We start from the raw sequence: 24,549 nt of genomic DNA, 5'->3' as shown, positions 1-24,549 counted from the left end.
AGGCTTCGGATCAGCGCAGCGCGCCGGCTGCAACGAGCAGCCATAGTGGCCATTTGGGGGGTGAACCAACAGAAAGAAGAACTTTCTGTCTCTCTCTCACTGTCTAACCCTGCCTGTCCCCCCCCACCCAAAAAAAAAAAAAGAGTGAGAAAAGACTTTATATTTTAAAGATAAATGTGTTCACTTATTTTCTGAAATTGCTTTCATAAAAGTGTTCCCTATACAATTGCTGGTTTTTGTAGCATTTTTTAATACATTTTTACTACCCAGACTTTGTGTTTCAACCTGTGTCATTTTTGGACGACTATAAACTAAAAAAATTCTTTTTTGTTCAGGTAGAAAAATAATTTTACAGTGAAAAATGTTTCACTGTAGCTCGTGATGAGACAGGGGTTATTCCACTTATTAGTTTGCACACAATTGTGAGTAAAATATAGTTGCTTAGTTCTAATTCAGAGTATTTGGAATGGTAAAAATTCCAGTTCTTCAAAAGAGGTCAATGAATAAAAAAATGATTTTTCTGAAAATCAATTATATCACTTATATTAAGGCCTTGTGTACTAATTGTGAGCTACATATCAGCAATTACAAGTCACGAAGCAGATAACATAGGCCTGATACTACTGCCGAGAGCAGAGGTCCTCTTTGGAACCAACTCAGCTCTTATGAAACCATTTGATATGAAAACCATCTCTCTGGCTTTAACTTTTTGCAAAACTGAATATCCAGAAGTAGTTTGGCATGCAGATCCCATGATTCCAAATGCACATCTTTGCATGGTTGTAAGATTTCAAAGACATTTAAGTCTCTAGGACAACTTAATAAACTATCAATTTGTTTATTTGCTCCTAATAAATTGTTAGTTGTAGAAAAAAATAAACTATCAATTTGCTTTTTTAAGTATCTGATCTCTAATCTTAAAAATGAAAGAAACTTTTAAAATAACTGTTGGAAAATTTATATAATAAGTGGAACAGATTAAGTGCACATAGGTTTTTTCCCCTACTGAAGTGGTATTAGAATCTCTCTCTTCCTTTAATGAGTTTTGCTGTCAACTTTATCATGTGATCTGATTCTAAATGTTTTTAACTTGAGAATCACTGTCTTGCCTAAAAAAGTACAAATTGCAAAGGGAGTGTCATAATATCTTGCTTCTCTTAGGTGAAAATGACCCATGCAGATGTTCAGGTAAAGGAAATTTGGCCTGGCTATCAAATGGTCATGGATGAAACAAACAAGAATTTCAACTGAAGCCTGAGATTTGCAATCTACATCACTGCTTTTCCACTGAGTAGCATATGAATTGACAATATGATCATCTACTTTCTGTTATCATTAGCTGATTGTATTATTGGTTAAAGCCAGCCTATGAGGATGAACATATAGCTTAATATGCAAATCAAATAAAATGTGAAATACACTTATTTACGATATACTTGCATTATAGAAAGTATGATTAAAATTTAAAGTAATTTAAAAAATTAAAAGTAATTTTTAAAAAGATTTATTTATTTGAAAGGCAGTTACAGAGAGAGAAGGAGGGACAGAGATTGATCTTCCATCCACTGGTTCACTCCCCAAATGGCTGCAATAGCTGGAGTTGTGTCAAGCCAAAGCCAAAAACTAGGAACTAGTTCTCACTGGGTTCTGCTACTTTGTGCCCCAGCCGACTGACTCCTTCCTATTACCTCCCACTACACCCCACTTTCCAGATGCTCTGGTTACTGTCGTTTCTACTGAAGTTTGTTTCAGCAATTTCTACACTGGTTTGGATATTCCTGGTAGGACGCACTATGGTGATTGATTAACACTATTTTGTAAATAAAAAAAAAGTATTGTAGTATTGTATGCGCACTTGTGTGTCACCTGTGTTACAGTCATTTGGGTTCCATTTCAGGCTTTGGCTCTGGTTACTAACGTGGAGTTAGCCAAACTATAGTTTGAGTGCATGATCATTTCTGACACCCACTGCAAGGAGTTACAGTCCAGCTACAAAGTAAAAAGGGAAAATTTATACAAGATTTCTCTCTGACTTCTGCACCAACTTAAAAGTCAGTAGTTTCCCAAAGCTACCCTTGGGCTTGCTAATTCACGAGAAAGGCCCACAGTAATCAGGAAGGCTGTTACACACCTGGTGATGACCAATTGTAATGCAGGGGAACAGAGGATTCCACATGCCCTTAGCACATACTGCCTTCTCGGCACTCGTGGTGATAAACACATGTGCAGTGCTGCCAACTGGAGAAGCTGACCCAGGTCTCCCCGTGTGCAGAGCTGTTATGTGGTCCTATTAGGTAAGCCTGATGGATTGACTGATTGCCTCTATAGTTGAGATTCAGCCTCCAGGTTAACTGATACCACATGATTCAAAGACCCAATTCTAAAATCACATGGCTGAGCTTTCTGGTGTGGTCTGCTCTCATCTGAAGATTATCAGTCATGGCCAGCCACATTCTCAAATAAAAACATTCCAGATAGTTATGATACAAATTTCTCTCCAGAAGCTATAGGCAAAGTCCAGACTCCACTGTGAACTACGTAACATCTCTAAGCCTGTGTTTTTTCATCTGTAAAATAAATGTAATCATACTTTCCCTATGACTTTCAAGCCTTAATTCATGAAGAAATGCTGTAATCCTCTATATTTAGAAAAAATCCCAGATAGTAAAAATTTTTTAAAAAAACCTTTTCATTTCTGCTAGAATGAGGTAGCTTCTCTGTCTGAGAGAATACTGTCAAATGGCCCCCACCACAAATCCCATTTTCCAAAGATAATTCTGATTGCATCATGTCCTCAGACAGGCTCTCCCATTGTCAGAGGAATGGTACCTTGTGGTGAGACATCCACTGTACTAACCACTGGCAGGAGAGCCATGTTCTAAGCACTCATTAGCTGTGTGGTGTCATACAGGTAGTCTAACTTCTCTAAGCGTTGGTTTCCTTGTGAAGATAGCGTACTTGCTTTGTGTGAAGTCACAGCTTATTAAATCAATTGAATGTCATTGAGTTTAAAAATCATGACAAATATATATGTATATGAAAATACTCATAAGTCAAAATTTAGTGAATAGTAAACCCTCCAGGTACCCCCAAGACAGTGGATTTCAGTAATGTACAGAAGAAGAAAGGGGCTAATATGTCAATACAAAGTGTAATTCTGAGTGTTTCTGTCCCCACAAAAACTCATGTATTACAACCCTAAAGCCCAGTGTGGCTGTATTAAGAGGCTGGACTTTGAGGCTGTGATTTGAAGCAGCTCTGTCTTCATGATTGGGATTAGTGTTCTTATAAAAGAGGTCCCAAAGAGACCCATACCCTTTCTACCATATGAGGACAGAGCAAGAAAATTGTGCTAAACCATGCTGAATCAGCACCTTGATCTTGCACATCCCGGCCTCCATAATGTGAGAAAAAAAAAGTTGTTCTATTGTTCATAAGCCACCCAGTCTATGGTATGTTGTTATTGCAGCTTGTAAGAACTAAGAAGTGGAGTGTCGAATTTTCTGCTTCATCTCTCCACAGTACTTTCAAATGTTTTCTCCTGTATTGGTTTAGTAGCGTTAAAATATTTGTTAGGTAATCTCTCTTCAGCACGTACTCAATCATAAATACACCTGCTGGGAGGTACAGACAGAAGATTTTTGAGAATACGCAGTTCCCTGACTGCTGAGTTTGAGATTCCATCCTCCCACGTGCCTACTGGGCCTTCAGGATCTCAGACACAGCCTTGGGTATGAAACCTGATGCTGGCCTCATTTGCTCTTCTTCCCTCCTTGAGAAATAGCCCAGCTGTGGTGGTCAGCAGCACCCTCACGCTCTGCCTGCTTTCCTGCACTGGTAAGCTGGCCAGACAGCCAGGGAGGGTTTTCCTTCGGCGTTAACAGCCAGCTCCTACTTCTTTTCCAACATGCTGGGACCTCACTGCCTCCACAAGCCAAACAGACCAAAGAAGGTGTGGAGGTTTGTTAAGACTCTCCCAGTACTTAGACCACACAATTCAAAAGCCTGCAGCTCTCGGTGCCACAAGAAGCAGCAAATGATTTGGGAAGATTAATGTCAAAAAATACCAGCTCAGGCTTTAACTTGGCCCATCTTCAACATTTAATAATTTAATGTTTAATAGAAATATCAAAATTCACATCATTTAATAAATTCAGGACAAGAATCCTTCATATATTCTATATTCTGTGGTAATATGTCATATATTGTGGGTTGTTTTTGGCCCTATATCTTTTAAATCTAACCATCCAAATCTGACTTATATAACACAAATGATTTGGGAAGATTAATGCTAAGTAAATACCAATTCAGGCTTTAACTTGATCCATTTCAAAATTTACATCATTTAATAAATTTCTAAATGTTAAAAAAATTGCTTATTCCAAAGTTGAGTATGAATATACTCAAGGATCATGGAAAATGCACAGGAAAATGTTCATGAAAAATGTGTGCTATGGAAAAAGTATGCATGGATTTTGAAAAAGTATATATGAATTTAAACATTTTGCACCAAAATTATCTTTTAATTCATTTCTCCATGACCTTTTTGAAGTACCTTTGCATAGTGTCCTGAATACAAAATGTTTATGAATTTAAATCTATTGAAAATAGAGTCCCTGGTGTATGATTTACTCAAGATAGATTTGCCTACAGTTATCTCTTCCTGTTTAACCAAGGTCTTGAAAACCAAAATTCTGACATGCTCACAGAATTCTTAAATTAAGTCAATCAGAAATAACCTTGGTGGGTAATTTGATCTACTCCACTTCAGACAGGACTACACCAAATCCATTGCAGACAAGTCAAAGTCTACTCTGTTTTAAATTCAATCATCTATGTGATGGCCTAAATGCTGCCCTTCAGAAAGATACGTCCATATCCTAATGCCAAGAATGTTACCTAATTTGGAAAAATAAAGTGATCTTTACAGAAGTACTTAAATTAATGACCTTGGTATGAGGAGCTTATCCTGGATTATCTAGGTGGACCCTCAATCCAGTGCCAAGTGCCCTTGCCAGAGACAAAAAAGGAGGAGGACAGACAACAGAGAAGCCAGGAAGGTAACACCATAGAACTTCCACTTTGTCTCCCAGAACCCCTTAATATTTATTCAGTGTAACAGACAGAACTGTGTCCCCAGATATGTTTAAGTCCTAATCTCTGATCATGTAAATGTTACCTTCTTTGCAAATGTCATCAAGTTATGGATGTACCTGGGCTCCTAGTTTTGGACTAGCCCAGTCCTGGCTGTTACCAGGGGAGTGAACCAGTAGATGGAAGATATCTTTCTCTCTCTTTCTCTTCCTCTCTCCTTCTCTATAATTCTGCCTGTCAAATACATAAAGATAAATCTTAAAAAAAAAATGAGTAGGGGTCTGCATTCTGGCACAGTGGGGTAGGCTGCAAATTATAACACAAGCATCTCATACTGAGGTACAGGTTCAAACCCTGGCTGCTCTGCTTCTGATCCAGCTTCATGCTAATAAGCTCGGGAAGGCAATGGAAGATGGCCTAAGTAGTTGGGCCCCTGTTACTCACGTGGAAGACTTGGATGCAACTTTAGGCTCCTGACTTGTCTGCCTGTCAAAAAAATAAATATTTTAAAGATAACCAAAGGGCTATAGATGCACCTAATTTAATTACTAGTGTCTTTTTCAAAGAGGGAAACTCGGTGGACATCCATAGACACAGAAGAATACCATTTTATTACAGAGGCAGCTACTGAAGTGATGTGCCCACAAGCCAAGGAATACCAAGGACTGCCAGCAACCACAAGAAACTAGGAAGACACAAGAAAGGGTCCTGGCCTGAAGTCTTCAGAGACCATAGCCCTGCCTATACCTTGGCTTCATATTTTGAGTTTCCAGAACTGTAAGATAAAAAAAAATCTATTGTTTTAAGCCATCCAAGTATGTGGTAATTTGTTGCAGCAATGATGGAAAACTGGTAGACCATGTTTGCAATAGATGATAGTTCCTGACTCAGCATCAACATACATGTGTTAATGAGCTTCAAATGAAATACTGCCAATGGAAAACTACCTTCAGAGGCAAGGAGTTACTTTTCAAGCACGGGAGAGGGCATTGTCATTGGGATTGACTGATGTTCCTGAACGTGATGCTGCTCACAATTTTTAGAGGGTCAGTAACTGAGCAATACGTTTCTATCATTCAACTGTATGTAATTATTTTTGTGATGAAATAAGAAGCTTTTCTAAAGACCCTAAGCAGAGGTTCTCCACCAGGGGCCAATTTGTCCCCCAGCAGACATTTGGCAGTATATAAGGAGATTTTCCATTGTTACACATAAAGGGTGCTACTGACCTCTAGTGGGTGAAGGCCAGTGATGCTACTGAACATCCGACAACACACGAGAAAGTCCTCTAGCCCCAAATGTCAATAGTGTCAAGGTTGAAAAAAACCTAATCTGTAGGAATATTCCAGGAATGTGGGTTGGCAAAATAATTTGTTATTGTAGAAACAATGAGCAAATCCACATTACCCCAACAGACAACATTCATAGATGGCTTATAACGGCACATCTCACAGATGCTCGATGATGACTTGTTAGTAGAGACCACAGCACTTTGGTTTCCCTGTCTTTGAAATGGATATTAAAACAGGATGAACATTTGTATTGGCCATAACGTAGGACATGTACGAAATGTTCTTAACACATTCTCTGTTGAACAGTAACTTCTTCAGTAATGCTAACTATTGTCCTCATCACGGTACGTACATTGTGATTACTACCAGTTGTTCTATCCTATCACTAATTTGTCCCAGAATAACCGTCTCATCTCACTTCTGAGTTTTCTGTTTTAAAATTACCTGATTCTATGAGCTTGCAGGAAAATGAATTGCTGATCTTTGACAAAAATTCTAAAACCAACCTGAATCCATTTCCACAAAAATAGATCAAACTGGAGCTAAATGCAAAATGGACATCTCATTATCCTTGAATTACCAAGTATCGTCAAGACAGACAGGATTCTGTCTCCATTTCCTTATTGTGGGAAGAGAAAGAAAAAGTCTCTACCCTCTACTTGATTTTCTTTTGGTTTGGCCAGATTTTTCATTACCCAACTATGTGAAAAATGTTTCTAGTTTTTATGTAAATTAAGCTGGTTACATGGTCTTAAAACATATTTAATTGTGTTTTAGTTTTTCATAGGGCTTATAAAAAAAGGCAGAAGACTGCTCTCTCCAAATCATGAATTTGCCCAGGGAAAAAAACCCTGGTTTCCATATGTAGAGATTTTGTGTACCTTATCTCAAGTAATTATCATAACAGCTAGTCAAGGGATATGTTTTTATTTTTGCTTTGGGGTTATAAAACTAAGCCTCAAGGAGATAAATAACTTATGAAACATCACATGGTTTATCAGTGGTCAAGCCTGGATTTGAACCCAGGTTCATCTCATTCCAGAGCCTGACTCCTTCCCATGATTCTTCATGCTACCCCTCAGCATCTGCTCTCTGGCATCTTAATCTCAGCATAGAAAAGAGCAATGAGACAGAATGGCAAATGCCCTAAACAGCACTCCGGCCTCAGAATCAGCCCTTAAAGCATTTGGATCTGGCTAAAAGGCCCATGAGAGTTTCACAGGCATGGAAAGCCAAGACAGTGCCAAAAATGACCTGAGGGAAAGATCTCTGTGAGTGAGATCCCAGTGGAAAGAACGGGCCATCAGCGAAGGAGGTACCTTTCTCTGAAGGGAGGAGAGAACTTCCACTTTGATTATGGCCTTGTCTAAATAAGATTACAGTTTGTGAACTCAAAAGGCTTCCATAGCCTTGGAAGCTCATGACGAGAGCCTTGGGTGATTATTGACATCATAAATAAGAGTGTCAATTGTTAAATCAACAATGGGAGCCACTGTGCACCTGCTCCCCATGTAGGATCTTTGTCCTTAATGTGTTGTACTATGAGAATTAACGATAAAACTACTAGTCGAACAGCACTCTATATCTTGTGTGGTTGTGTGGGTGCAGTCTGTTGAAATCTTTATTTAGTATGTACTAAGCTGATCTTCTGTATATAAAGATAATGGAAAATGAATCCTGATGAAGAATGGAATGAGAGAGGGAGTGGGAGATGAGATGGTTGCAGGTGGGAGGGAGGTTATGGGGGGAAAAGCTGCAAGAATTCAGAACTTATACTTTGTAAATTTATATTTATTAAATAAAAATGGAAGGCTATGTTAAAAAAAAAAAAGAGCAATGAGAAATCATGTTAGGGCACTTTAACAGGTAATTGTAGGGAACATTGCCCATTGGACTGTGGTGGCCTAGAGGAGGATTCTGCCTAACACTTCTACAGCTAAAACCTGATGAAGAGTGTTCACTTCTCTCACTAAACTCTCCTTCTCCAAGAGCTTTGAAAACAATTTTGAGGGGCAGATATTTGGCCTAACACTCAAGACACAGGTTAAGACACCTGCATCTCACATCAGAGTATCTGGGTCCCATCTTGGCTCAGGTACCTGATCCCAGCTTCCTGCCTGTGCAGACGCTACGAGGCAGCAGGTGATGGTTTGAGTAGCTGGATTCTTGCCATTGCGTTCTCAGCTCCCAGCTTTAGCCTGGCTCAGTCCTTGCCAGTGCAGGAGTTTGAGGAGTGAATCAGCTGATGGGAGTGTTCTCTCTCTGTCTCTCAAACTGTGTATATATATATATATATATATATATATATATATATATGCCACTGCCTGTGGTACTGGCATCCCAATTGGCGCCAGTTCGAGTCCCGGCTGCTCCACTTCAATCCAACTCTCTGCTGTGGCCTGGGAGAGCAGTAGAGGTTGGCCCAAGTCCTTGGGCCCCTACGCCCATGTGGGAGACCTGGAGGAGGCTCTGGGCTCCTAGCTTTGGATCAGCCCAGCTCCAGCCATTGTAGCCACTTGGGGAGTGAACCAAATGATGGAAGACCTCTCTCTGCCTCTGCCTCTGCCTCTGCCTCTTTGTGACTCTGCCTTTCATATATATAATTTAAAAATTATATATAACAATTTTAATATAAAAATATAAAACAAAGGTAGGTTTTGAAACAGTCCTTGTCCTGCTACTAAATCTGCAACTTTTCCCTTTTTTAATATGCTTTTTTTAAGGTTTATTTATTTATTTGAAAGGCAGACTTATAGAGAGACGAAGATCTTCCAATATCTGGTTCACTCCCCAAATAACCACAACATCCAGGGCTGGACCAGGCCAAAACCAGGAGCTTGGAACTCCATCTGAGTCTCCCATGTGGGTGGCCACCTGCTGCTGCTTTCCCAGGTGCATTAACAGGGTGCTGCAGCAGAAGAAGAGCAGCCAGGACTCAATCCAGCACTTTCATATAGTTAAACCTGTCGCTCCCCATGTTCGTGGAGGAACGACACAGGACCCTGCGCTGTTCTTTCGTCTGCTCAGCCCTCCCCGGGTTTGCTGCTGGTTCTTCCCGGGTTGGCTACCGACCCTTCCACCTCCGTGGAAGGGCGGTTCCCCCTAGCCACTTTCCCCACTTCCGCGGGGGAGCGGCACACCGCTGGCCAGCTCTCTCGGGGGCTGCACAGGTGTTCCTCTTAGATGTTCCCCTTAGATGTTCCTGGTGCATGTTGTCTTTCTCCTCCTTTATAGTCCTCCTCCGCCAATCCCAACTCGGCTGCCCACACGCCGAGTACGCTGCTCTCCTCCAATCAGGAGCAGGATCAGCTCCTGGAGGTCATCACTCAAGTTGGCAAGAGGCAGCTGCGTAGAAGCTGTTTTCTCCTCTCCCAGTGCCATATTGTGGGAGAGCAGATGCATAGAATAAGTCTTAATTCCAGTAACTCAGTCCAGTCCGGGTTGCTCCCCACATAAACCCACTATGACACAACACTGGCCTGTCATTGGCTGCTTGCCCCCACCCTCCCAACTTGGTCTTAGAACTCAAGGGCAGAAATACCTGACAGCACAGGTACAGGGTGAATGGACTCTGCTTGTCTAGAAAGGAGATTCCACAGAAAATTATGCTGATCCAATCCTAAACAGGCTGGAGAGGGAAGAATGCAGCATTCTTTCCCTGGTGTTCTCAGCGGGCTACAACCTGAGTCCCTTCTCTCCTGTCTAAATTCCTTCAAGGCCTTAGGTTACAGCCAAGGCTTATTCTGACCGATTCGGTAGTATTTACTGTTCCACAATACTGTGCTTCTCTTTCAAAAGTATGCCAAAGGGGCTGGCGCTGTAGTGTAGTGGGTAAAGCAACCGCCAGCACTGCTGGCATCCCATATGAGCATTGGTTCCAGTCCCGGCCACTCCACTTCCAATCTAGCTCTCTGCTATGGCCTGGGAAAGCAGTAGAAGATGACCCAAATCCTTGGGCCCCTGCACCCTGGCGGGAGACCCAGAAGAAGCTCCTGGCTCCTGGCTTCAGACAGCACAGCGGATGAACCAGTGGATGGAAGACCCCTCTCTCTCTCTCTCTCTCTCTCTCTCTGCCTCTCCTCTGTGTAACTCTGACTTTCAAATAAATAAATAAATCTTAAAAAAAAGTATGCCAAAGCCTGTAATAAACCAGAGACGGACTTAGCACATGGCACTTGTGTACTTACTATGACCCAGGCACTGTGCTAAGCACTTTCTGTAGATCACAAACATATGTACACGTGGAAAGGTTGGGAAAAAAAGAAGAGTGGGAGGAATTCCTTCTGGAGTCTGACTTCCAGCAAATGTCAAGAGCCCAAAGCTACCTCCCATCAGTGGAGGCCTTGTTGGTTGAGGTTTCCATTGGCATCCTGCAATATTTAGTCACTGGCTGAGCAGCCTCCCATGGCCTTGTTTCCTAAGCACTGGCCTTTAAAGGAAAAAGAAAAAAAAAAAAAAAAAAAAAACCTTGCAAGGCCGGGACAAAACCTGACATTCAAAATTATCAGAAGTACATGTAAATGGTAATGCTTTGAAGCTCAAAGATCACATGATCTGAACTCCACAAAGGGTGCTTATACCATGAGGAATGCTTGCAGCTACAAGTCACCATAAACAGCCAGGGAGGAGTGTCATTTTCTCACTCGGACACTGGTATACACTCACTTTTGTCCTTGAGCAAAACAACTCTGATGAAGTTAATGTCCCTTTTAAAATTCAAGATAACTTTTCTCTGCAGAAATCCTGCACAAATCTCCCCATGGCATCTGAACTATTTTTCTATTACTGGGCACACACAAACGTATGGAAAGATAGATCATCATGATCCCATCCATATCAACAGCATAGAATTCTCATGTAATCCCATCTGTACCTCAGCATTACTGTGATAAACAAGCCAGAAACTATGTCAACATGCTTCCTAAACTATGGAGAGATTTAAGACAGCGTATTTCAGCTTAAAACTCTGGCATTCTTAAAAACATAAAGTAATTCTATAAGGACATTTTGAAAAAGCTAGAGAAAATGGAATTAAAATTATATTTTGATGCAAAAGATTCAAAATCCATGCATATGCAGGGGGTTCAAAAAGTTCATGGAAATGTGTGTTATGAGAAACAGAGATTTTGAAATATTTTTCACCAAAATAAATTTATCTTTAACTCCATTTAGCCACTACCTCTTTGAAGTAAGTTCATATTTAACACAGAGAACTAAAGGGAGAGCAGCAATCCTCTTCCATGTCCTCTGATTTCAGAGACCCCACCAAGGTTCTGGTCTGCCTAGTGGAAGTGACTGGTAATGAGGTGCCAATAGCTCCTAGGCTTAGCTGGATACAGAGACACACAGATATGGGTGTAGCTTTTGACAGAGGTCTACCTCCTGATTCAAAGGATATAGCTGGACTCAGAGCATCATCCCATGGTTTAGATTTGATGCCAACAAGAGCATCCCTGTCTGTTACCTCCTTTGTCCCACTATCCTGCTCTCTCCCTCTTGCCCTTGCTCCTGGCTTCCAATATCAGCACCAATGTTCACTGATTCCTCCCCAAGGCTCTTATATCTCGTGCTGGAGCTTCTTTATGACCCCAAGATCCATTCTGTGAGGGGTGTGGCAGCAGGAAGACATGTCACAAGTCCATGGACTTGATTCTCTGTCTTGCGCAGGGGGCCAACGTCCAGGCTGTAAGGAACAACAGCATTTGTCATGAACAGATTTTTCTGGGCAACAGAAAGCTGTTTCTGAGCGTATACTTTAACCAAAATATACTCAACAGCACAAGGTAAAGATTTTTTTATTACCTTCCATTTTGACCCTCTTACTTTCCAAAAGAAATTTCCTTTGAAAAGTCAAAAGATTATTAGGAAAAGGACCTTTAAAAATATCATCATGGCAGCTCTATACCTTCAAGCTAAATATAAGTATACTTCAAAATGTTCATGAAAGTGGAATTAGATAAATTGATTTTTGACACAAAAAGTTTTGAAATATCTTCTTTTTTTTCATGAACTCTTTGAAGACTCCTCATATGCATGGATTTCAAGAGGATTTTTGGACTAAAATAAATTTATATTTTTATTCCACTCTCCACCAACATTTCGATGTACCCTCATACAAGCAGACTGAGGTTCCCAAAGCAGCCAGCCCCTCTATGAGATCAGCTCCACCTACTGCTCATATCTTCTGAGCCCACCCAGGGCCCTTTCTACTTCCCATGCTCTTAATCCAAGTGATTCCTCCGTGACTCCAAGTTAGTCAGCTGCAATTTCAGGTATTTGTCAACAGTGAGGGAAACAATCTAACTCTACTCAATCTCTGTTTATGCAGGAGACCTGATTTCAGGGAGGCCTCCGCCTGGCCTGGAGCCAGGACCTGGCTATTGGTACTGGGGACTGGATTGGGAGAATTATAAGGTGGTGAACAGGTTGGAGGGGGAGCTCTCTAGAAAGCAAGCTCCCCCGAGAGCTACAGGATCTGAGGAAGATGCTCTACTTTAGAGGGTCCCTTACTGAGGGAGAGCCTGTGGGAAAAAGGAGGAAGAGGAGAGTCTATACGATTTGACCTCAGTCACTTTCCTGGCTAAATGCAGTTATGAGCCAGAGATGTCTAGAGAGTCAGTGTAGAGCATGCAAAGGAGGAAGGAGAGAGAAAGAAAGAGAGCCTAAGGAAAAGTATGGAAGTTTGAATGAATAGAACACACATGGCAGGGGCTGGCACCGTGGCGCAGTAGGTTAATCCTCCGCCTGTGGCGCCAGCATCCCATATGGAATCCAGTTCTTTTTTTTGTTTGTTTGTTTATTTAACAGGTAGAGTTATAGACAATGAGAGAGAGACAGAGAGAAAGGTGTTCCTTCTGTTGGTTCACCCCCCAAATGGCCACTACAGCCGGCGCACTGCGCCGATCTGAAGCCAGGAGCCAGGTACCTCCTCCCAGTCTCCCACACGGGTGCAGGGCCCTAGCACTTGAGCCATCCTCCACTACACTCCCGGGCCACGAGCAGAGAGCTGGACTGGAAGAGGAGCAACTGGGAAGAACCCGAATGGGCGCCAGTTCTAGTCCTGTCTACTCCTCTTCTAATCCAGCTCTCTGCTGTGGCCTGGGAAAGCAGTAGAAGATGGCTCAAGTCCTTGGGCCCTTGCACCCAGTGAGGGAGACCCAGAGAGGGAGACCCAGAGAAGCTCCTGGCTCCTGGCTTCAGATCAGCACAGCTCCGGCTGTTGCGGTCATTTGGGGAGTGAACCAACAGAAGGAAGACCTTTCTCTCTGTCTCTCCCTCTCACTGTCTGTAACTCTACCTCTCAAATAAATAAATAAAATATTTTTTTAAAAAAGAACATACATGACAGGTGATTAGAAAACAAAGTAGAAATGCAAGTGAAATCGGGTGCCATGTTTTATGTTATAAAAACTCCTAAATAATGATACTGGGTTTGAAAGTGATTCCTGAATGGGAAAAGAGAAATGACTTTCTTGCTTTTATGTTTTTCTTATGTTTTGATGTCATTCCAGAGAATCTGGGATGGCAGTCCCTGGCATGCCACCCATGTACCTGTAAGCCACATACCACCACCAGCCTAGGTGCATGAGGGCTCGCCACAGCCCATGTGAGAAGCTGGAGTTTAGAGGCTGGGGCTGTGATTATGGGGCCCATATCCTCACTTCTGCATTCATGAATAAAAGAAAGGACCAGCACACCCAGGGTTGTGCAGGCAGGAGCCTGCTGGACCATTCACCTAGCAGAAGATGCAACCAAACATCCAGCCTCCAGCGCTTCTCTTCATATCTTCCCATCAGTCCTACTTGTTGGCACCTGCGCCTTGACAAAGAGCACATGTGGCAGCCTGGAGCTTAAGGTGCACCCATAGAACTGGTACTTTCTTACCTCAATTTCACACACACTTGGCTTTGAAATGCCTCTGTGTGTTCAATGTGCAAGGAGTATGCTTTAGGATTTAAGCAAAGAAAACTGTACCACCTCCCAGTTTAATCTTCCCTACCCAGACCCAAATCCTAGAGCAGTGGTTCATGAAGCCAGATAAGCCATCACAAACGCATCTATGAAGCCGTGCTTAGACTCAAAGCCGTTTTCTCACCATCCTGTTCTTCAAATCGAAAGTTTAAAATAAACCCAGGGGAAAAGCTGCAGTGACATTTCTGGAGCAGAAGGGAGAGGAAGGCAAATGACTTTTGCCAGCTGCACCATTGTAAGGGTAGGGAATAGAAGTGGGCTCAGCAGTGGCAAAGCTGAATCTTCAGTAATTTCTAGAATAAATATTAGTGTCATTGTAAGAGGGAAGAACAGTTTAGCCAGAGGGTTCATTGAAAATTTTAAGTCCTGTAGTCAGGACAATAAGAAGAGTGCATTATTATAATTTTCAAACTCACAAAAGGACAAACTCGGCCACTGGTTTGGCTATTCATGTTCTGATTTACACACTCTGTGGGGTGCTGTATTTTGTCTTATGCTCATCAGCCAGTGATTTCTTAGTAATTCAGTAATTATATCCACCAGGCCAGTTTTCTTTCTTAAGTCCATGAATAGGATTTCAGCTTGATCAGTTTGCATCACAGAGCTAATAATGGTTTAATTCTGAAAAATTACATAGAAAATAAATGAGAAAATGACCACATTGCTCCCAGTTTTGTAGCAATTATAGCAGGTAAACTCTGTTTCTAAAATGAAAAAGGAAGAGTAATGAGTGTTCCATCATGTTGATTTCCCAGTAAGCTTTCTAACCGTGCATACAAAGGATCTTCAAGTTCATGGAAAATTTGAGTTACGACAAAACTAGGCTTGTATCTCAATTTCTGGACAAAATGACCTTATCTTTTAACTCCATTTTCCATGAACTGTTTGAGTTACCCTCTTATCTAAAGGTAGACATTTATCCTAGTTACCCAGAATGTCTGGGCAGAGTCCTTCCACTTTGTGTCACTGTCGTCTCCACATGGATGCTTAGGTGATAACCCTTCAGAAGCACCAACCGATCCAGGCAGATTTTAACAATGCAAGGTAGACACTACTCTCACAAGTCTTGAGGTATAAGCCTGTGGGGAGCAACTCGGACTAGACTGTTACTGGAATTAAGACTTATTCTATGCATCTGCTCTCCCACAATATGGCGCTAGGAGAGGAGGAAACAGCTTCTACACAACTGCCTCCAGTTCAACCAATAAGCAGCAGGACCTGCTCCTGATTGGAGGAGAGCAGCGTACTCGGCGTGTGGGTAGCAGAGTTGGGATTGGTGGAAGAGGACTATAAAGGAGGAGAGAGACAACATGCACCAGGAACATCTAAGAGGAACATCTATCTGAAGGAACACCTGTGCAGCCCCCGAGAGAGCTGGCCGGCAGTGTGCTGCTCCCCCATGGAAGTGGGGAAAGTGGCAGGGGGAACCGCCCTTCCACGGAGGTGGAAGGGACAGTAGCCAACCCGGGAAGAACCAGCAGCAAACCCGGGGAGGGCCAAGCAGACAAAAGAACAGCGCAGGATTCAGTGTCGCTCCTCCACGAAGAGGGGGAGCGACATAATGGTGCTGTGACTTGGATATGAAGCCTAGGCAGGGTTTAGTGTCGTTCCTCCATGAAGAGGGGAAGCGACATAAGCCCACTATGCTTTTCTCTCTCTTTTTTCACATTATCATTCTGACCTTAATATTCCGTGGTTGACTGGGTAGTGTTTGGTCTAGAGGCTAAGGTGCTGATTTGGGTGCCGATTTCCACATGGAAGAACTTGAGATCAATGCTCATCTCTAGCTCACGTTAGTGCATGCCTGGGAGGCAGCGATGACAGCTCAAGTAATCGGGTTCCTGCTATTCTCATGGGAGACCTGGGTTGAGTTCCTGGCTTATAGTTTTAACCCGGTCATTTGGGAAGAGAGCTAAGAGATAAGAGATCTCTTTGTCTCTCTGCCTCTTAATAACAATAAAATATATATTCAGCAGTTGCTGATTAAGCAGCATCAATAGAAAAACATAATCATTTAAAAATAATTTTTAAGGAATACTACTATAGTTGATACTAAAATTATTATCATGAAGTCTAGGATTGCCTTATCTCTTTGTCACCACGCTCCACTAAATACCACCAGCAAGCTCAAGTCACCTGCAAGTGCCTGGGCTCATTTTGACCTAACAGAGACTCAGTATTACACCACCCCTCTTCTGATACCTGGTTTTTCATAACATTTACCAGCGTTATCTCACCTGAGGTTCTTCTTCTTCTTCTTTTTTTTCAGGTGAAGTTTCAATGGATATTAAGTCTAGGGTGGCGCCTTTCTCTTCCCAAAAAAATCTAGCTTCCAACGGTGCAGAGCTGGTGGAGCGTCCATCCGTAGCCCACTGCCCTGGCTCTGCCTGGGGGCTTCCTCTGCCTGCTCACATCACCAATGTTCCCACCACTGCTAGTATTTTGGGGGATTCTGGGCCAGCTGCTGCTCCCACTCGACTTCCACCAACTTGTAAAGCTCCATGGTGGCCTGAACATCTTCCACAGGGGAATGTCGGCTGTTCCCGACCTGTGTGTCCCAGTGCAGCAGCTTCTGGGTGAGCTGCCTCAGAGACATGGTGGCTTTCTCTGGGAAGTTGGCTTTCCAGTTGAGGCGGGCAGGGGATATGGGAGATGTCCCGGGTTAGGGCTGAAAGTCCTGGAGGGCTTTGAAGTCATTGGGGATGGCACACCTCACCACATCTTCCCAGTGGGTAGCTTCAAGATCTGCCTCTGAGCAGTCTTGAAGGGCATAGCTGTTTCTGGGTACCACAACACTACGATGCTGACAATGCTCCATGGAGACAAGGAACTGCCGGGCCCCTTGGGTCCTGTGCCCACCATCTCACAGTCAACTGCCACCATCTTCCTCTGCAACTTCCGGGAGAACTTGTTCTCTGAGTGAGCCTTCGTGGGCTCTGGGCGGCATTCTTCCGGGAGCCAGTGGGGCGGCTCTTAATCTTCGGAAAGGCACTCTGGAACTCCCTCCAGCGACAGCACAGGTCTTCTGGGGAGGGGCGGGGGGCAGCCAGGACACAGACACGCAGCTTTCTTCTCCAGGGACTGCTCTGACCCAGTGCTATAGGCCCCTGTCTCCTTTCTTGAGAGGGAAAGGGTATTCCCAGCGCCATCCACTGCAGGAGCCTCCCGTGTCTCCGGAGAGTCCGAGTGCAACTTAGGAGGAGCCTGGCGAAGGGGGCTGTTCTCTTCCTTCCAGAAAGCCTGTCCGTTCCAAGAGCCGCCGCTTCTTGACAAAACATCGGTGCTTGGTGTTTCCTTTGGAGGCCGTTCCGCAAAGCCCGGAGTCAGCAGCAATGCAGAAGCGAGGACAGCAGATGGTAGGAGCGGAGCTGGGAGGAGCGGCTCATGGGTGACGGGATGGGGCACTCCATCCCGGCTGACTCCCACTGCGGAGTTACGGATGAGGCTCTCCTAGACCGGCCCCGCTAGGAACAGAAGCGCCCGGCGCGGGAGACCCAAAGGAGGCTCCTGGCTCCTGGTTTCGGACCAGTGCGGCTCCAGCCATTGCAGCCATTTGGGGAGTGAACCAGCGGGTGGAAGACCTCTCTCTCTTTCTGCCTCTCTGTATCTCTTCCTTTCGAATAAATAAATAAATCTTAAACTATTCAAAAAATTTTGTTGAATTGATTTGAAAAGGGTTCTTAAATTATCTTTAAATGGCCTTCCTTCAGAATAAGTAATAAATACTACTCCAAAGCCCAAAGTATAGCAACCCACATATTGGAAGTCAAAACCTGGCTCCTGCCATCGGACCAGCGCGGTGCGCCGGCCGCCGTGGCCATTGGAGGGTGAACCAACGGCAAAGGAAGACCTTTCTCTCTGTCTCTCTCTCTCTCACTGTCCACTCTGCCTATCAAAAAAGTAAATAAATAAATAAAAATTTAAAATATATATATATATATATAAAAACAGGGTATATTTAATTAAGACTACAGTTCTTTCTAGGTCATACGAAAGACGTGAGGTACAGTGGAGCCAGGATTGGCACAAGGGCAGGCAGACATGAATTTTACTCTCGCTCTGCCATTTAGTAGCTGTGTGAAGTGAGCAGTTTAATTAAATTCTGAATATCTTTCTTCATCTGTTACATAGGAAGACTGTAGCACTTCTTTTTTTTAAAGAAAAGATTTATTACTTATTTGAAAGTCAGAGTTACACAGAGAGAGAAGAGGCAGAGAGAGGGAGAGGTCTTCCATCTGCTGGTTCACTCCCCAATTCACAGCCAGGAGCCAGGAGCTTCTTCCAGGTCTTCCACATGGGTGCAGGGGCCCAAGGACTTGGGCCATCTTCTACTGCTTTCCCAGGCCATAGCAGAGAGTGGGGTCAGATGTGGAGCAGTGGGGATTGAACTGGTGCCCATATGGGATGCTGGCACTGCAGGTGGCCGCTTACCCACTATGCCGCAGCACTGGCTCCAGCACTACTAACTTTAAGATATTGTAACTGTAGTTTCAAAATACTGCATTTCAAGTGTCAGGCACAGAGGGTAGCACAAGACACTTCTCAGTAAAGGTAAGGGTGATAGTGACAGTGATGACAGCAATGATGGGGAGGACCACAGGCCACCTTCCTGGGGGAAAACATGGGGTGAGCGTTTTGTATTTGCTGAATAAATCTTCAAAAGAAAAGGAGGGAGAAAAGAAAAGGTAAGAGAACATCCTCAAAGAACTAAGACAGCTTTAGATTAAAAGAAGTAGGGGGCTGGCGCCGTGGCTCTCTTGGTTAATCCTCCGCCTGCAGTGTCGGCATCCCCTATGGGTGCCAGTTCTAGTCCCGCCTTCTCCTCTTCCAGTCCAGCTCTTTGCTATGGCCTGGGAAAGCAGTGGAGGATGACCCAAGTGCTTGGGTCCCTGCACCCGCATGGGAGACCAGGAGGAAGCTCCTGGCTCCTGGCTTCGGATCGGCGCAGCTCCAGCTGTTGCAGCCACTTGGGGAGTGAACCAGCAGAAGGAAGACCTTTCTCACTGTCTGTAACTCTACCTGTCCAATAAAAAAAGAAGTAGGAGAAAGTACAGCACTCTGCAAAGTTACTGCCTTGGGCCCCCTGGCATCATGAGGTGTTCCAGTAAGTTTCATCAAGGTGATGTTTCTTCTCTTGTCTTTTTTTTATTTTTACACATAGAGACAAAGAGCTTCCATGTACTATTCCACCTTCCAGATGCCCACAACAGCTGGGACTGGGCCAGGCTGAAACCAAGAGTCAGGACCTAATCTGGGTCTCCCACGTGGGTAGCAGGGACACAAGGCCTTGAACCATCCCTGCTGCTTTTCAGGGTGCACATTAGCAGTGCTGGAACTCAAAGCCAGGTACTCCTTATGAAATATCTGCAACCCAAATGGCGTCTTCACCACTAGGCCAAACACTTGCCCTGATTTCTCTTATAGACCATATACAATTTTCAGCTTGGTCCACAGGCATGGCTCCTACCCCAGCAAAGAGAAATCTTAGTCCTGTCTTTGAAAAGACTCATTCTCAGGAATTTTGCAATGATTTAAATTAATCACATAAAACTATCATTATAATCTATCGTAGAAACTCAAGTCATGATAAGTGGATTCAATTATCACTGTATAGTAGAAAGAAATAAGGGGTAAGGAATCACAGCATTTGTAAGTATGTTAGATGATGTTTAAGAATAGCAAAGTCAGGATGTAGTTTATTTATAAGGTAAAGCACAAAAAAATCTGGGCATATTGTATCCTGACATTTTTCAGGCAAAAATTTGAAATGTCATCCAGTCCTAACCACAGAAGACAATCCTCGTGAGAATTTTGAAAAAGAGAAGTTGAGTAATATGTTGGAGTGAATGATAGGTTTTTAGCCTCCCACAACACCAAATCATGGAAAGATTTCAGAGGTTGAGTATATAAATAAAATATGAATTTCAAAGCTCATAGTTCCCTTTCTGCAAATACTCTATCTCTGTTTATGTGAAGAATTGGACATAAAAATATGAATTAAAATGAATCTAGCTCTCTGCTAATGCAAATGGAAAATGAGCAGAAGATTGCCTAAGTGCTTGGGCCCCTGCACTACGAGGGAGACCCAGATGAAGGTCGTGGCTCCTGACTTTGGAACAGCCCAGCTCCAACCATTGTGGACATTGTGGAGTGAACCAGCAGCTGGAAGATTTCTCTCTCTCTCTCTCTCTCTCTCTCTTTCTCTTTCTCTCTTCCTCTCTCTCTAACTCTGCCTTTCAAATAAAGAAATCCTAAATAAAAGAAAATAAAATAAATTTGACCCTCTTTTTCACAATTCAGATTTGTTTAATCCTCAAGTTACATATTGCCCAAGTCCTTGCTTGCTCTAACCTTCAGTTCTAAACCAAAAGTCTAAATCAGAGTTTTCATCTATGCTAAATTTACACGAATCAACAATTTGATGTCATTTCCAAAAAAACGTAAGCATCATCTTGAACTGTCTTAAGAGAAAGACAGTATTCCAGTAAGACAGGTGCTTTTGCAAAGGCCACATCTAAAATATTAATGAATTATATCTCTTAAGGAAGGTATAGATTCAGCTTCCATTTCTCCTGTTCTTGAGTTCAGAACCAGTAGAAAAGTAAAGACAAGTTAAGCTGTCAACTGTATTCTTGATAATCTATTTCGAGAAAGTGATATTAGATCTGAGGACCAAGATTCCATTAGTACTCTGTGCCAGTCAACTACCACTTTTGTCCCCAGGCACCCAAAAGCTTATGCCAGCACCTAAGAGAGTTTGGAGCTGGCTCTAGGGAGGGGAAGGGGAAGTTTACAGTTTTCTGATAGACTTGTTCTACCCAATTAAGGCACCATGTTCTCCTCATGATTAGGTGACTGACTTCTCTACAGGGAGGAATGAGAGAGGAGTTGGACTAGAGGCCAAGAGTCTTATTCTAGGAGAGGTCCTTCTACACAGACACGAACCCAGGGAAAAGGAGCTTCCCTCCCAAGAGCACTTAACCTGCACTCCCCATTAGACAAAATTGGTACACTGTAAGAACACAAGGCCATATAGCTCACCAAATGGTTTCAAGAGCAAGACTGCAGGGAATTAATACCTTCCTTCCAACAGCTGTATGGGTAATTCAGCTGGTCTGTATGGCTCATTGGCAGAGAGGCACGTTGTGTGTGCTCCCTCACCTTCCTTGCTTTCTGTTCAGTTAGGCAAGGTCATGTGACTAGTCCTGGCAAAGGAAATAGGAGCAATGCTGGCATGTGAGACTAAGGCAATGCCAATTCTGCTCTTGGTTCTAGTCTTTTCCTCAGTGGATCGGGAAGTCCCACTTTCTAGATGGTACAGCTATGCAGAGTGGGACCTTCATCAACCTAGGATCAACCTAGGTCCTGAATGAATGAGGAAGAGGGCAAAGTCACGCTGAACTGAAGATACTGCTTAGGGTGCCTGCATCCCACGTTGGAGTGCCCGGGTTTGAATCCAGCTGAAAGCTCAGCTTCTAGTTCCAGCATCTTGCTAATGTGCAATTGGGAAGCAGCTCAAGTAGCTATGTCCCTGCCACTGACAGGAGACCCAGATTGGGCTCCCAGCTCCAGACTTTTACATAGCCTGGCCCCAACTGTTGTGGGCAGTTGGGAAATGAACAAATAGATGGGAGATATTTTCTCTCTCCCTCTTCTCTCTCTCTCTCTCTCTCACCATCCCTCCCAAATAAATAAAAAATTTTTTAAAGAAAAGTGCAAAGTCAGACCATGAAAACCAGTAAGAGAAGGAAGCTGTTCACAGAGTGTAGACTCAATTCTGAGATCAGGAACATTTTCCATCCCCCAAACAGGAGGCTTATAAAATATCTACTTGGCAAGATTTCAGAGTTGCTGCATACTGATGAGTGCTTGTACCGGTCATTCTTCACCACTTCAAGTGAACATTGTGTTTGATAGACACATTGACTGTTCTCTCTCTCTCTTTAGTTCCTAAGTGTCTGGAGCAGGAGTAGGCACATTCAGAGCTGATATAGACACTAGTGTGGGATCACTCAGAAATCCCAAAATTGAAACTCAAAACCATGGTTTGATGTGACGTTAAGTTGCCCCTTGTGGAGTGAACCCTATGTTTGGAAAACCGAGAGCAAAGTCTTGTTAGCGACCAGGAGAGAGGACTATGGCAGCAATACGGTTGCCCAACAAATGTGGTTAAACAGGGCTGTGTGACTAATTCTGCCCATGGGCACTTCTGCTATGGGCAGCAGTGACTTCAGTTATCTCTGTGTGACCAGAATGAGATTGAGAGAACCTTGGGTTAGCTGTCCGGGTGACAAGGCTGACAGCCTATCGCTGGGTCACTATGTGCAGAACAAGTTTCCTGGAGAGTTGCATGGATGTTACAGACTTCTCATAGGGAACAAATGATTAAGTTAAACCACTGAGGTTTGGGGTTGCTTCTCATTATAGCACAACCTAATATATCCTGTTTTATATAGAACTACAAGGAGCAAACTTTGAAGTTCCTTGGAGTTCAATCCAGATCCTGTTTTTCTTCTCGCTCTGAGTTCCTCCTAGGGGAATTTGTATATTCCTGTGGTCTTAAAGATGACCATTGTACCAAACTTTGCCCCCAAAATGCTAGATTATACCTAATGCCCTCCCATAATCAGCTATGTCCATTTCATTCTTTAAAGGGCCACAGTTTGGATGATTGATTTAAAAGGAAACATCTGCATGTTTATTTCACCTGACTTTCCACCTCCATCCCAGCCCCCTTTTTCAAGCATCCCACATGGAAGATCCAACCACACACCTCCATTTGCATATTCTCAAGCATAGGCCCTCCAACTTAACATTTCCTAGACTGAAATTACTATTTTCTCACCTTTCCCAATCTGCTTCTTCTCCAGTGAGCCATAGACTACAGACCCACTTGCTGAAGTTGGAAACACAGTATTATCTCCGACAGCTGCCTCTCCCTTGTCACCACATCCAATCCATTATCAAGACCTGTCAACTCTACCTGTGAAATATTCACATATAAACTCTCTTCTTATCACTACTGCCACCACCTGATCCAAGTCACCTCTCTCTTGGACTCCTGTAATAGCTTCTTATCTGCTCTGTGTTCTTGCTTCTACTCTCTCCACAGCAATGAGAATACTCCTTAGAACCTAAGTTACATCATGTCCCTTTCTAGCTTATAGATACTCAGTAATTCTAAGAACTCAATCCTCAATCTTCACATCTGGTCTATGAGGTCTGCATGATATTTTCCTGTGCATCTCCCAGGTTTTAATTCCCATATCTCACATCTCCCTGATCCATTCATTCTGTCCTTAGTCCCCCAGAAACATTCTTTTTTGCTCTGATTCCTTCGCACTTGCTGATCTTTCTAGCCAGCAGACTGCTGGAGGTTCATCAAAGTCCACATTCTCCTCCCCCACCTATATGTACTGTTGGACTATATTTCCCAGACTCCTTTGCAGCTATTGTGGCTGAGGAATGTAATCACAGGCATGTGACATGAGCAGGAGTAATCTATCCCTCTCCCAGGCCTGGCCAGTGAAACATCCCCTCCATGCTTCACCACACTCTTTCCTCTCTTCCGCTGGGAGCAATAGAGATGACCACTGATGCAGTCCTGGTGGGCACATGCAGAAGATGGTAGATTCTTCAAGAAGGATGGGATGGGAGACGCAGTGGGAGATGGGATGGGTTGTGGATGGGAGGGAGGTTATGGGGGGAAAAACCACTATAATCCAAGGTTGTATTTTTGAAATTTATATTTATTAAAAAAATTTTTCTGAAAGAAAAAAAAGATGGTAGATTCAGGATGTGTCCCCAACTGTGTGGTAAAAAGGCACCTTATCTATCTTCTTCCCAGTACAGGTCCCTGGACCAAGAAATATACTATGTTCTAAGCTAACATATAACAGTCTTTTTTTTTTAAAGTTCATGGAAAAATAGAATTAAAAGACAAGCTTATTTTGGTACAAAAAATGGAAATCCATGCATAATTTTATCATATTATCTATTTTCCATGAACTTTTGGAAGATCCTTTGCGTATCTGAAGATTCACTGCTACAACATTTAGCACTATCCTAACAAAAATGTGTACCTGCGACATTGAGCAATCATACTACCACCAGCATACACACACACACACGCACATACACACACACACTCAGTCACTCTGCAGGCTCCCATCTACTCATATTTTAACTCTGG

At 43.2% G+C, this 24,549-nt stretch overlaps 1 long non-coding RNA gene and 1 pseudogene across 1 annotated transcript in view; both read right to left on the bottom strand.

The window, feature by feature from the left end:
• The window catches only part of LOC149124939 (uncharacterized), a 201,166-nt gene extending 198,851 nt beyond the window's left edge, over window positions 1–2,315 (bottom strand). Inside the window, exon 1 of the long non-coding RNA XR_016211759.1 lies at window positions 2,132–2,315. This is a non-coding gene — a long non-coding RNA (uncharacterized LOC149124939). The remainder of the gene's footprint in view (window positions 1–2,131) is intronic.
• Window positions 2,316–16,571: 14,256 nt separating this feature from the next.
• On the bottom strand, window positions 16,572–18,423 carry LOC149124938 (interferon-stimulated 20 kDa exonuclease-like 2 pseudogene; annotated as a pseudogene).
• Between the last annotated feature and the right edge of the window lie 6,126 nt (window positions 18,424–24,549).

This window comes from Oryctolagus cuniculus, chromosome 8 (assembly GCF_051225735.1).
Source record: "Oryctolagus cuniculus isolate XC-2025 breed Fujian yellow rabbit chromosome 8, ASM5122573v1, whole genome shotgun sequence".
Lineage (NCBI taxonomy): Eukaryota > Metazoa > Chordata > Mammalia > Lagomorpha > Leporidae > Oryctolagus > Oryctolagus cuniculus.
The sequence above is the reverse complement of the archived record's forward strand: the minus strand, read 5'-3'. Positions and strand labels throughout refer to the sequence as shown.